The sequence below is a fragment of the Drosophila obscura genome, unplaced genomic scaffold (assembly GCF_018151105.1).
Source record: "Drosophila obscura isolate BZ-5 IFL unplaced genomic scaffold, ASM1815110v1 contig_187, whole genome shotgun sequence".
NCBI lineage: Eukaryota > Metazoa > Arthropoda > Insecta > Diptera > Drosophilidae > Drosophila > Drosophila obscura.
In genome coordinates this window covers 588,893-602,379 of record NW_024542775.1, presented here as the reverse complement: position 1 = coordinate 602,379, position 13,487 = coordinate 588,893, and positions in this window count along the sequence as shown.

The following is a 13,487-nucleotide window of genomic DNA, read 5'->3' as shown; positions in this document are numbered from 1 at the left end:
GTCCTGTGCCTATGCTGGTCATAGCAAATGATGTTCTCTGCGTTCAAGCTTAAAACTATACTGTACATGTACATACCATATGCAAATACATCCGTGCATGGTACATAGTGCATTGGTTCAGGAATTCGCGAATGATAGCCTTTCGGAACCGATCCTAAAAATATAATACACTTTTCATGTGAAAGCTTGCTTAATACTTCCCAAGATACACAATTTTGAGGGCCTATTGGATAGCTTTTCATAATTTCGACTACTTATGTTAATTGAAGTTGAAGAACGCATTTTTTCACAACAAAAATTACGATTTTATCAGACAAACAATATTACACATTTTTTCATTTCATTATTTATTTATTGCCCTTTTTCGATAAGAGTCCTCAGTCATAAAATTTTGATTCTATTCGGCAGAATTCCCACAAAGACTTGGTAAACAGCAAAGCAAGTTAGCCATCTATGGACATAAATTAGTTGATCAAAACTATAGCAGAGCGAAGTACGAGTAGAAGTCGTAATGCGTGCAAATTGATTGATAATCACCGGTCCCCAAGGAACTTATTTCGTGAGGCCTCAACTGACAACAGGATACGCACGCAGCACAGACATATTAACGAATAAAATAAGGAACAAGGGTAGTTGCGTAGCTTTTCTTGCTCATTTTTTCAGCCGAATGTGCAAACAAGAGTACCAAAGCTCGCCGTCGGGAAATTGTTAAACGGTATTTAAACATAACAAGCAGCACCAGAGCTGGGACCGGGACAAAGGCGGGCTAATCCCAAGACGCACGCACACAACAGGAAGCAACCACAAAAATTTGTTATTTCAACAGTAACAGAGCACCAGCGACATCAGTCATGCAAGGATAACACCAACAATAAGGCGTATCAGCGCGACAAAATGCAGGGGGGACACTAATGAAATAAATGGAACAGAGCTGATGAAGTTGAATGGGGTGAATGGGGTTGGGGGAAGGGTGACTTTAAATATGGGCATATGAAGTGGGTGGTCGTTAGTGGAAGGGCAGGGACCAGGTCCTGGGCCAGGTCCTGGGCCAGGGTCTGGGCACTGCACTGGTATCTATCAAAACCAATATTCCAAGTTTGGTTACCTTTTGGCTGGCGTTTGCGCAGGTTGGCATGGAAGCCAGTGGAAGTACTCGGTGAGCTTAATCCGTTTACAACATATAAATCCCATTGGGGAATAGAAGCCATGCCATGGAAGCCTGCTAAGCTGTATATTAATAGAGGGTCTGATGATGAAGCCAAGGCCTCGAAGGCAAGTCTCTGTGCAAGTACATCCCGTCTCATCCCAACCCACAGCCTGAGACCAGGAATAATTTGTGTGTGTCTACATAATATGATTCTTTACTTTACCTAGGTCGCTTTTAATTCTTGTTTCGGCGTGGCCATGGCCTGCGGCGGTTCAAGCTCATAATGCCTGCCACTCATCAACACGTAATATCCAATCTACAGCTCCGGCCTACGCTCTACGCTCTCTCGGCAGCCAGCTCCCACTCCCACTCCCACTCACGCATGTTGCTCTCTCTGTCCTCTCTTGTGCTCTGGTGCTCTGCTCTGTCTCTCAGCTGCATTTGATTTATTTGTGTGCAACACAATAAAGGTAAAGGTAAATGTAGAGGTAAACTGTAACTGTATATGGCAATGAAGGAAAGAGATGGACGCTGTACAAAGGTGTTGGCTCTGTCTGCGGCCACAGGGTGTTGTTGCTGTTCGTGCTGCTTTTACTTGTTGTGGTTGTTTCAAAGATGGCTCTGACTGAACAAAGGCCCTTTATTCGGCGTCAATAAAGTGGTGCGTTTAACACACACCATCGATTGCCGTTGGCACGCCCCGTCCCGTCAACGATGACTTCTCATATTCTCACACTGCCATAGTTTTATCAACGAACTGAATCTGATTTTTTTTTACGCGATAAGTCGCATTGTAAATTCAAATGTGTGAAAATTTAAGAAACATTCAGTGATCTGTATCTGAACCTAATGAAAGGATGCAGGTGTGCGATTTTGTCTCACAGACCCTAATTCGATAGTAGAACCTTTTGTGTATGTATGTATGTACAAGTGGGTATGTGGTACTGTTGTGGTACCAACTGCTTTGACTGCTCAACATACATGGGGCATTTAGAATACCTTCTTACGATTTCATTTCAATTAATAGAGAATAAAGGAAAGAACAATCTTGTTAAAGTTAGTTAAAGTTAAGCTGAAACTGAAAGCGGGTTTATCACATCTTCACATAGGAGTTTGCGACAAGTGCAGTGTTTTCTGTTAAGTGCGACAAATTAGGGCATTTACATTCGAGGGTGGTGTCGTATAACTACCACCATCAATGTGATGCAGCATTACTCGTACAGCACGCCCACTATGTGAACAAAAATAACCAGCTCAATCAGATAATATGCAGGTATCTGGTTTCAAGTACGGTGCGTCGCTACCGGCAACATCTGTCGCCCCCGCCCATTTTCCAAACCAATTCGAAGCTCATATAACTTAAATTGGCCGAGAGCGCTTCATTCTCAACCCAAAGTGTAAATGGCATTTCAGCTAAATTTCTTAAACAAATACATATGTATGTATGTACATTGTGCAATAGCCACTTTCTAAGAGTATTCAAATAACGGAATTTGTGCGCATGCACAAATGTACATTTTTGACAGGAATCTTTATAAATGACTGATCAAGAATATATATGTACATTCGTACATGTATGTGGGTACATATGAAAATGTTTACTTCCCTCAAAACGGTATTCTTAACGGCTGCAATATCTATGCAACAGTTGACTAGTTACAAAATAGGATTGTCGGCGTTTTCTTGTTTTGCGAGTGCGTTTGCTAGCTCTAGTAGAACCATGGTATTAAATGAAAGAAAAAATAAGCAGCGCACATAATCGTTTTTTGCTTTTTATACGAGCACGAGTACGAGCGTGAGCATTGGAAACCATTTATACATGGACGTACCATACATATACATGTATGCAAAGCCCAGGCTCCACGGCGTCTATAATTACAGGATGGAACAAATAAGGGTGGGATTTAGGGCAGTACAACTTCCAGTTCCGCTCTTTTCCATTGTACTCTACGTCCGTACGAAAGGCCCTTTCCTAGACAAAGTCAAATGGCATTGTGCCCTGCTGGTCTCAGATAGATGTTTGAAGTTATATGTATGTACATATCTTTAACCAGAAAGAAAAATAACACATTTAACTACCATTGCGTATTTATTATTTAGACTAAAAATATACGAGTATATTTAAAAATACATTATTGTATTACATATGTATATGTACATATTTACACACCAACAGTAACACAGTAATAACTTCTGTGTTGCTGGCTCAGAACAATTTTAGAAAGAGTGTCAGATATTCAGTACAGTACTGTTACGCATTGATTCTACTTTTTAAAGCTTGATTCTGTGTTGTATTACTTTTCATTCAAGTGGAAAAGGACAAAAGTCGTTAATTTGTTTATTGGATTGCGCAAAGTATACAGTTTCGAGTGTTCAAAATGCACTCAACAGCGACCAAATAATAACAGCTCAACAAAGGCAGCAGCCAGCATGTAACCATTATTGCCGCCGGGAACGAAACAAAAGCAGGAGAGCTGAAACTATTGTTCATTTCTATTCTCCGATACTTCCACCCCTGTCTTATTCCCCCGACAAGAACTTCAGACGAGCCACTAGGCAAGGCTAATATGGTAGATGGCAGTTGAGCTTTGGAGCGATTTTCTTAAAACGTGAAGAAAAATACAATTTATGCATGCTCTTAGATGGGATAAATATTATTATTTTAAACATAATTATCGTGATTTTGGTTCCACAACCTGTACATATGTACATACATCATACATCATTCCTCTTGAGAAGAAAGGTTGCAGATCTGACTTAAAGAATTATAGCGGTATATCTAAGTTATCCGATACTCCTCAAATTTTTGAGAAAAATGTAACTCCGCACATGCAACATCTTAGCAAATCACTTTTAAGTATGTGTGTATCTCCAGCTCATCATGGATTTATAAGCCGACGATCAACTGCCACTAATTTATTTCAGTTCACCTCTTTTATCATTAAAGGCTTCCAAGGTATCTTGCAGACGGATGTTTTTAACACTGATTTCAGTAGAGCATTCGAATCTGTAAGGGCGCTGTACTGTTCTCTCGATTGCAATCCGATCTCAATAACATTCAGTTGGCTCCTTACACACTCTGCAGTGGTTCTCTTGAGAGAATTACCTTGGCAATTGGTACTAAGGTTTTCTGAACATTTGACATTTGACGACCCCTATATCTCGGTTGTTAGACAGATTTTAGAATGCTTCCCCCACCTCCTCCAGTGCTGTATCGCTAATCATTCTCTTTCTCGCTCGCACACTCTGAGCGCCCGCTGGCGGAGGATATATAGAATTTAAATGGTAGATGTAGCATCTAAATTTTAAATGTAGAATATAATATACAGTGATAATCAACAAATATACTTACACAAATTGCAATTTTTTCAGAAAACAGTTTTTCACACCAAACGGTATAAAAACAACATCTATCATAAAATGTTCTGTTCTACAAAATGACACAAAAATGAAATGGAATAGGCATTCGAACACACATTTTTGGCCAGGTTAACAGCAAATCGCGAGAACGCCTGGGCTGATTTTCAAAGTTTTTGATTTTTTTAGTTTGTCTCCGTCCAGAATAACAAAACAACTATTAAAAACATATTGGAAAAAGCAACCGCGGCTCGGAAAACGTTAGTATTGTTGTGTGAAGTAGGCCTTTGCTTGATTTTCTGCATGGAAAGTGTTACATAAATCAAAAAGAAAGTTCAGACGCTTGCCTCAAATCATCAAATCTGTGGTTCTATGTTGTTCAGTCGCATATTTATGCAGTAATTAATATTACATAATATACACTTATCGAATAAGTCAGGTCGACCCATGTAACGGGAGACATAATAACAAACGACAAGGCATTGTAGCTGAGTCAACAATAACCGCTTCTGCAGCAATTTCTGCCAACGATGCGATCGCTCGTCAGAGGGCAAAAACACTGGTGCAATTGCTGACTATCACAATTGCCCAATAACACAATATCATATTAAATCCAAATTAATTCAATATTAATTCCAATTCCCTTTTACCATATTCTAACTAGACTCAGCACTTTCTGTACCTTTTGTTACCTATAAACAGAAATTAAGTTTGTTGAATAAAATCAGTATCAGAAACAGTACCATCACTGCCTGTTCACTCATTCTCTACAACTGCAATCAACAGAGGCTGTCGCCGTGTCTTCAGACCCTCATTTGCTCGACGTAGGAATCCCTCTCCGCAGTCCAACTGGTTCAAGTTCTAGTTGCGACGACAAATTTGTAGACGGTTTATGTACCGTATGCATACCAAAACACACACACAATCAAACATTAACATTTGGTGACCCCGACGTGATGTAAGAGGCGAAATGGAGGAACACGCTGTCACCACGGAGACTTACAGCAAATTGCCTTCACTATGTCGCCGACAAAAGGCCATAGTAGCGTCCATAAAACGCATTCTGAGACAATTCTCAGAGGCGGGAGGACGTACATCAAGTGATTTGATAAAATCACTATGGATTCAAGCACAAGAAGTCCATTTTACTATTCACGAAGAATACGATAACCCAGAGGAAGGAGGATACAACATGGAAGCCTACCTGACCCTGGAAAAAGAGGTTCAAAGTGCATTGGCAAAACCAGCCACATCAAACAATAATGACGTGCAGCTTCCACGCATTAACATTCCCAAGTTTGATGGGGACATACTGAAATGGTCCCAGTTCTATGACCTGTTTTCATGTATGATACATGAAACAAACATGCCCACAGTTCGGAAGATGTGGTATCTGAAAACAACCGTAACTGGAGAGGCAGAAAGATTGATCCGACATATCGATCTAAAGGAAGAAAACTATTTGAGCGCCTGGGAAATTCTGATTGATACATACAACAATCCCAGAGACGTCGCTAGCACGGTATTAAACCGCTTCCTAAATTATAACACAGTTAATGACGACTCCAAGTCATTAAAAGAGTTGTACGTTACAACTATCGAATCCCTGGCATCACTAAAGGGATTGGGCATCAATATATCCACATGGGATCCAATATTGATTGCCGTCATCAAAAATAAGCTAGATGTCACTAACAGAGCCTTGTACGAGCAATCATTGGGAAGCTCAAAGGAAATACAGGCCTTGGACACAATGCTTCAGTTCCTAGAACAAAGAGTTCGAGTTCTAGGAACAGGCAAAAAGACACAAATGTCAAGGAAAGAGCCAAAAGGCACAACATGTGCAACAGTAAATACTGGAAAATCGAAGACGCCTCTCTGCTCATTCTGCAAGAAGGCAAGCCATTGGCTCTACGGATGCGATGAGTTTCGCTCCAAATCACCATCAGAACGACTAAATTGGGTACAAAAGCAGAAATTGTGTGTCAACTGTTTTAAAACAAGCCACAAAACAAATGCATGCCCAGGTCGGACATGTTTCAAATGCGACAAAAAACACAATACACTGCTGCACTTGGACATACCATCGGGCGTAAGTACAGAACCAAGAGCACCGACGGTTGGCGCAGCAAGTAACAATAATTATAACCTGTTAGCTACAGCAAAAGTAGCAGTAGAAGCAAACAATGGACAGAGAGCCAATTTCAGAGCCTTGCTGGATTCAGGATCACAGATCAACCTGATCTCTGAACGAATGGCATCAATGTTGTCAGTAAAACTTAATGATACAACATTACGCATCGAAGGAATTGGAGGTCAGTCAAAGACCAGCAGAGCACGAGTAAATGTTCTAATAAAATCACTTCACGGCGGATTTACGCAAAGAATTGAAGCATTCGTACTACCTCAGATAATTGCTGATCAACCAGCGCAGGCACTCGATGAAATGAACTTGAACATACCAAACAATTGCCCATTGGCAGATCCGGATTTCTATAAACCGGGAAAGGTCGACATGCTCATCGGAGCAGAACACTATTATTCGCTACTACTCCCAGACCAAAAACAGCCAAAGTCAGGAGGTCCGTTGCTGCAAAATACAAAATTGGGATGGATTGTGGCAGGAAAAATCAGGTCTGCATCCATTTGTGCAATTGGACTCAACGAGCTAATGGAAAAATTCTGGACTCTGGACAATTTAGAGACGGAAGAAAAACCACGCACGCCAATCGAAGCACATTGCGAAGCTCACTTTATAGAGAACTTACAAACAGCATCGGATGGCAGGTTGATAGTAAAACTCCCTTTTTCCGAACACTCTTCAGCCCTGGGGGGGTCTTTGGAAACTGCAACGAAACGATTCCTGGCATTAGAGCGACGGATTTCACCAGACACCTGGAAAGGCTATGTGGAATTTATGAATGAATATGAAGGACTTGGACACATGAAGATGGTCCCAGCAACTCAAGTGCCGGAGAGACACTACTTCATACCACACCACTGTGTACTCAAACCTGAGAGCACCAGCACAAAGTTACGGGTCGTGTTTGATGCATCATGCAAATCAACAAGTGGAAAGTCTCTAAACGACATTCTGCATGCCGGACCCACAGTTCAGAGTGAACTTATGTCCATTCTACTACGTTTTCGTATACATAAGTACGTATTCACAGCGGACATCGAGAAAATGTACCGACAAGTGTGGATAAATCCAGAGGATCAGTTTCATCAGATGATAGTCTGGAGAAACAATCCATCTGAAGATATCAGGTACTATCGCTTAAAAACAGTCACATATGGGACCACATCTGCTCCATTCCTGGCAACGAAATGTCTGGATCATTTGGCAACTCGGAGCCAACACAGATTACCTATTGGATCTGCTGCATTGAAGAACGATTTCTATGTGGACGACTGTCTTACTGGAGCGGATACCATTCAGGAAGCGATACAAGTTCAACAAGAACTTAATAAAATATTGCTACCGTTCGGCCTTAAACTTCGCAAATGGTGCTCCAACAACGACCAGCTCTTGCAAGGAATCCCTAAAGAGGACATTGTCAACGACGTCAAACTAGGTGAAACATTAGAGCAATACAGCGTGAAAACGCTGGGTCTCATTTGGATGCCAAAACAAGACCAACTGCGAGGACGAACCACAAAAAGCCAAGCAACACGCATCACCAAAAGGGTCGTGTGCTCAGAATTGGCCCAAATCTTTGACCCACTGGGTCTCTTTGCCCCGGTGATAGTCAAGGCAAAAATATTTATGCAACAGCTGTGGGAGATTAAACTCGATTGGGACGATGAACTGCCATTACAACTCCAAAACGAATGGAAGGAGTACCGGGAGGACCTACAATCATTAAACTCAATGGAGATTCCCCGGCACGTATATGATGGAAAAGTGCCAGTCACCCAGGATCTACATACCTTTGTAGACGCATCGGAACGAGCCTATGGCGCGGCAGTGTACGTACGAGCCACCTACAAAAACAATCAGGTCTCTGTACGACTATTATGCTCAAAATCTCGAGTAGCACCCACCGCCAAACAATCCCTACCACGTCTAGAACTGTGCGCTGCAGTTTTAGGTGCCGAACTCACCAATCGAGTTAGAAAGGATCTCCATATGAATCTTGACACAGTATCAGGAATCTTCTGGACTGATTCCACCGTTGTACTGTCCTGGATTAACGCATCGGCGTCCACATACCACACATTCGTGGCAAATCGAATCGCCAAAATCCAGGCATTGACGAACCAATTACAATGGCGTCATGTTTCATCAGCCAACAACGCAGCAGATGTCCTTTCAAGAGGAATCTTAGCAAGCAAGCTAAGGGATCATAGTCTATGGCTATACGGACCATTATTCTTGCACGGATCAGAAGATAAATGGACAAAACCACCCATCATTGAGCCCAGCAATCTCGAGAGAAAGGCTAAGCATGTCAGCTTGCCAATCGCATCTAGCTCTCTCGGAGAAGAGTTATACACATGCAGACATAGCAACTCGTTCAACAAACTACAACGTATTGTAGCGTACATGTTTCGCTTCTGCTACAAAACTAATAGAGCACCTACAACGACACTTTGCGCAGGAGAACTAAGGCGTGCTCGCACTATGATCCTACGAACGATTCAACAAGTTGAGTTCACAGCGGATTTAAAACAATTAAAACGCTATAAAACATTGGATAAAAAGAGTTCGATCATTTCGTTATCTCCCTTACTAGGAGATGATGAGCTCATCCGAGTTGGCGGAAGACTCGAAGAAGCTCAAATTCCGTTCAATGCAAAACATCCAATCCTGCTACCGTACAACGACCCAATAGTCAAAATGATTATGCGTGAGCTTCATGAGGAAAATCTGCATTGCGGTGCCCAAGCATTAAGGGCAATCGCAAGACAACAATATTGGATTATCAACGACAAGACGATGGCTAGAAGCATCATACATAGCTGTATGAGATGCACCAGAGCCAGACCAAAGCTGATGCACCAGATCATAGGCAATCTTCCAGCACAAAGAGTCACGCAAGCACGCCCATTCCTTAATGCAGGCGTTGACTACTGTGGACCAATTATGATCCACCATAAAATCCGAGGAAAACGGCCAGATAAGGCATACATTGCCGTATTCTGCTGCTTCTCCACAAAGGCTGTACATCTGGAGTTAGTAAGTGACTTAACCACAGATGCATTCTTGGCAGCACTCCGGCGATTCCTTAGCAGACGCGGGAAGTGTCAGACTATTCATTGCGACAACGCAACAAATTTCGTCGGCGCAAATAACAAGCTAAAGGAATTGAAAGAAGCAATATTTAGCGAAAAGGCACATGCTCTGATCACAAATCATTGCAACAAAAAACAAGTGGATTTTAAATTCATTCCTCCTCGGGCCCCATCGTTTGGCGGCCTCTGGGAAGCTGCGGTAAAATCAGCGAAAAGGCTGTTAGTTACAACCACAGAAACAGCATCCTTGACGTTTGAGGAGCTGAACACAGTCATAATCGAAATTGAAGCAATTCTGAACTCCCGACCCATAACTCCAATGTCAAATGATCCAACGGATACAAGTGCGCTTACTCCAGGGCATTTCCTGATCGGTGAACCTTTGACCGCAGCACCTGACGTCAACACCGATCGTCAAGAGAAAACTCTGGTTAAGCGCTGGGAATTGGTTTCACGCTTAAAGCATGCATTTTGGAAACAATGGTCTACGGAATACCTCCACGAACTACAAACTCGCCATAAATGGAAAACCACCGCTCCAAACGTGACCGAAGGATTATTAGTTTTGGTGAAGGAAGACAACCTTCCAGTAATGAAATGGCCAATGGGTCGCATCATCAAAACTTATCCTGGGCAAGACAACCATGTACGAGTGGTTGATGTCAAAACATCGTCCGGCGTATACAAACGCCCCATCAGTCGTCTCGCCCCATTATTCTCAGAGGAGGTAGCAACAAAACGCTCCAAAAATGCTATTCAAGACATTGCGGAAATAAAGGAGCCACCAACACAGCGGAAAAGGTTATCATTACCTACACTAACATCCACATTGGTAGTGTTACTTCTCATGCTGCCATTAGCATGTTCACAATCAATAAATGTGACGCAATTTGCAAACAAGCCCGGAATATTCTATGAGAAACTTGGAACCTCAAGAATGACCACTTCCGAATGGACCATGATTGTATACTACGACTTGGATCCATATTGGAAGGATATGCAAGTCATGTCAGCCGGAATGTCCGAACTAAGACACATGTGCCCTGAACTAAAAAATGTTCCAGCGTGCAACTCCATATTTCAACACTTTCAACATTTGTACAAAGAACTACAAACAGGAAATATGCTAATGAAGGCCTCTCGACAACGCAGATCACCGCTGGATATAGTAGGAAACGTGGCACACCAGCTATTCGGTGTACTTGACTCTACATATGCTGAGAAAATGGCTAAAGTAATCGAAAAGGTACAAACCAACGAAGACTTTCTGCTACATCTACTACGAAATCAAACGTCAATTGTCGACTCCACAATGAACGTGATCAGGAAGGATAAGTCAGCCATGGACAACCGCCTAAAGGTATTGGAACAACAAGTGGCAACCATCAGCCGAGAAAGAGGAACATATCATGGCGATCATCTAATTCAGTCATACCTAGGGCTCACAGCACAACTAACTCTGCTGACAACGAGTCTTCAACGTATGCAGTCTGACATATCTGATGTATTAATCGGCATTCACCATCGGACAATAAGCCCAACGCTAGTATCTCCTGAGCAATTAAGAGAGCAACTAGACCAAATCCGGGATCACTTGCCAGCTGATCAAATGCTGCCTGTCACAACACAAAATGTGATACAATTATACAGGCTAATGCGAGCCGAAGGAACACTGACTACCACACACGTCATTTTCAAGGTGACACTACCGTTAGTTTCAACAGTGCAGCTCGAAGTTTTCAGTATCATGCCGATTCCTGTCTGGGACTCAACAAGTTGGAGCTTGTTCAATCTCAAAACGACCATAATCACTGTAAACACTCACCGAGATCAATTCATGGGATTTACTCCAGAAGAATTTCGACGCTGCTTTAAACTACTCAACGCAGAATACATCTGCTTTGATCATCAAACAGTCTTCAATGTCGACAATCGCTGTGAGTTTCAGCTGTTTAACAATAACACAGCACCTTTATGTGAAGTGACCCACACGAAGGCGGACATGGTGTGGTCCAAAACTCAGCAAGCAAATAAATGGATTTTTGCAACACACTCTACAATGAGACTTCAGGCAGTTTGCAACGGGTCTCCATCAACCATACAACTAGAAGGAACTGGCTTGCTCTCACTGTCACCTGGATGCACTGCTCGCAATACAGAAATAAGCATCAGTACCTTCAGCACAACAATCAGTGAAGTCAAATCAACCTACACTCGATTTGGGGACATACGCTTACCAACGACACCCCCTTCGCCAGCAACTGCACAATTGGAGAACCAGACATCATACTATCTTCAAGAATTGGAAGATTTACGCCTGCAATTAGTGGCAATCAATCAACAAGGCCTGCCACACCATCTCAACACAGTGCAGCATCATCAAATCGCTACTTATGCTGCCCTAGCAATATCAATGCTATTGATTATTGCGTTCATTCTCCGGAAGAAGTATCAATCATGGAACCCAAGGCCGTCAACAATCAACCAAGCAGAGCCACGCGGATCATCACCGCCGATCCCCATTCCACGCCGCTTTTCAGTCGACTTGGGCGATGGTTGAACACCAGTTCAACGGCCGGGAGAATGTTCAGTCGCATATTTATGCAGTAATTAATATTACATAATATACACTTATCGAATAAGTCAGGTCGACCCATGTAACGGGAGACATAATAACAAACGACAAGGCATTGTAGCTGAGTCAACAATAACCGCTTCTGCAGCAATTTCTGCCAACGATGCGATCGCTCGTCAGAGGGCAAAAACACTGGTGCAATTGCTGACTATCACAATTGCCCAATAACACAATATCATATTAAATCCAAATTAATTCAATATTAATTCCAATTCCCTTTTACCATATTCTAACTAGACTCAGCACTTTCTGTACCTTTTGTTACCTATAAACAGAAATTAAGTTTGTTGAATAAAATCAGTATCAGAAACAGTACCATCACTGCCTGTTCACTCATTCTCTACAACTGCAATCAACAGAGGCTGTCGCCGTGTCTTCAGACCCTCATTTGCTCGACGTAGGAATCCCTCTCCGCAGTCCAACTGGTTCAAGTTCTAGTTGCGACGACAAATTTGTAGACGGTTTATGTACCGTATGCATACCAAAACACACACACAATCAAACATTAACAAGAATCGTTCACTTGCAGCAAACATGACAGCTTCATTGTTGAACGACCCTTCTTCTGAAGATTTCTCCAAGAAATTGCCGACTATTGGTAATGGCCGTGTTCCTGTCCACGAAGCGAGCAATTTTGCTCATTGAAAGACTAGCTTATCAGCAAAGTATTCTCGAACATAATTGCTAACCACAAAAATAACAAATGGTTTAGAGAGCGTGCAATTTTGGCGGCTAAGAATACAGATGTGAATGACAACTTTAAATTTCAGAATCAAATCGTTGGTACACTGTAATAAGCCACTGAAACCACTAATTATCCAAATGCTTTTTTAAACTCCTTGGATGAGCATGGTTTACCACCATCATGCTTCGAAATCTAAACCCACCGAAACTATGCAATGGAACTGATGAGTAATATGATTCACGCGACGATTCAAAGGAAAATTTAAAGATGAGTTAGTCCTTATTCTGAGTATTTTAATGATCCAAACGGATATGCCCATTGAGTTTAAACGAATTCAGTTGCCGAATCGTCTTGCCTTCGCCATGACGATTGATAAATCACAAGGCCAATCCTTGACTGTTTGTGGTCTAAAGTTAGAAAATCCA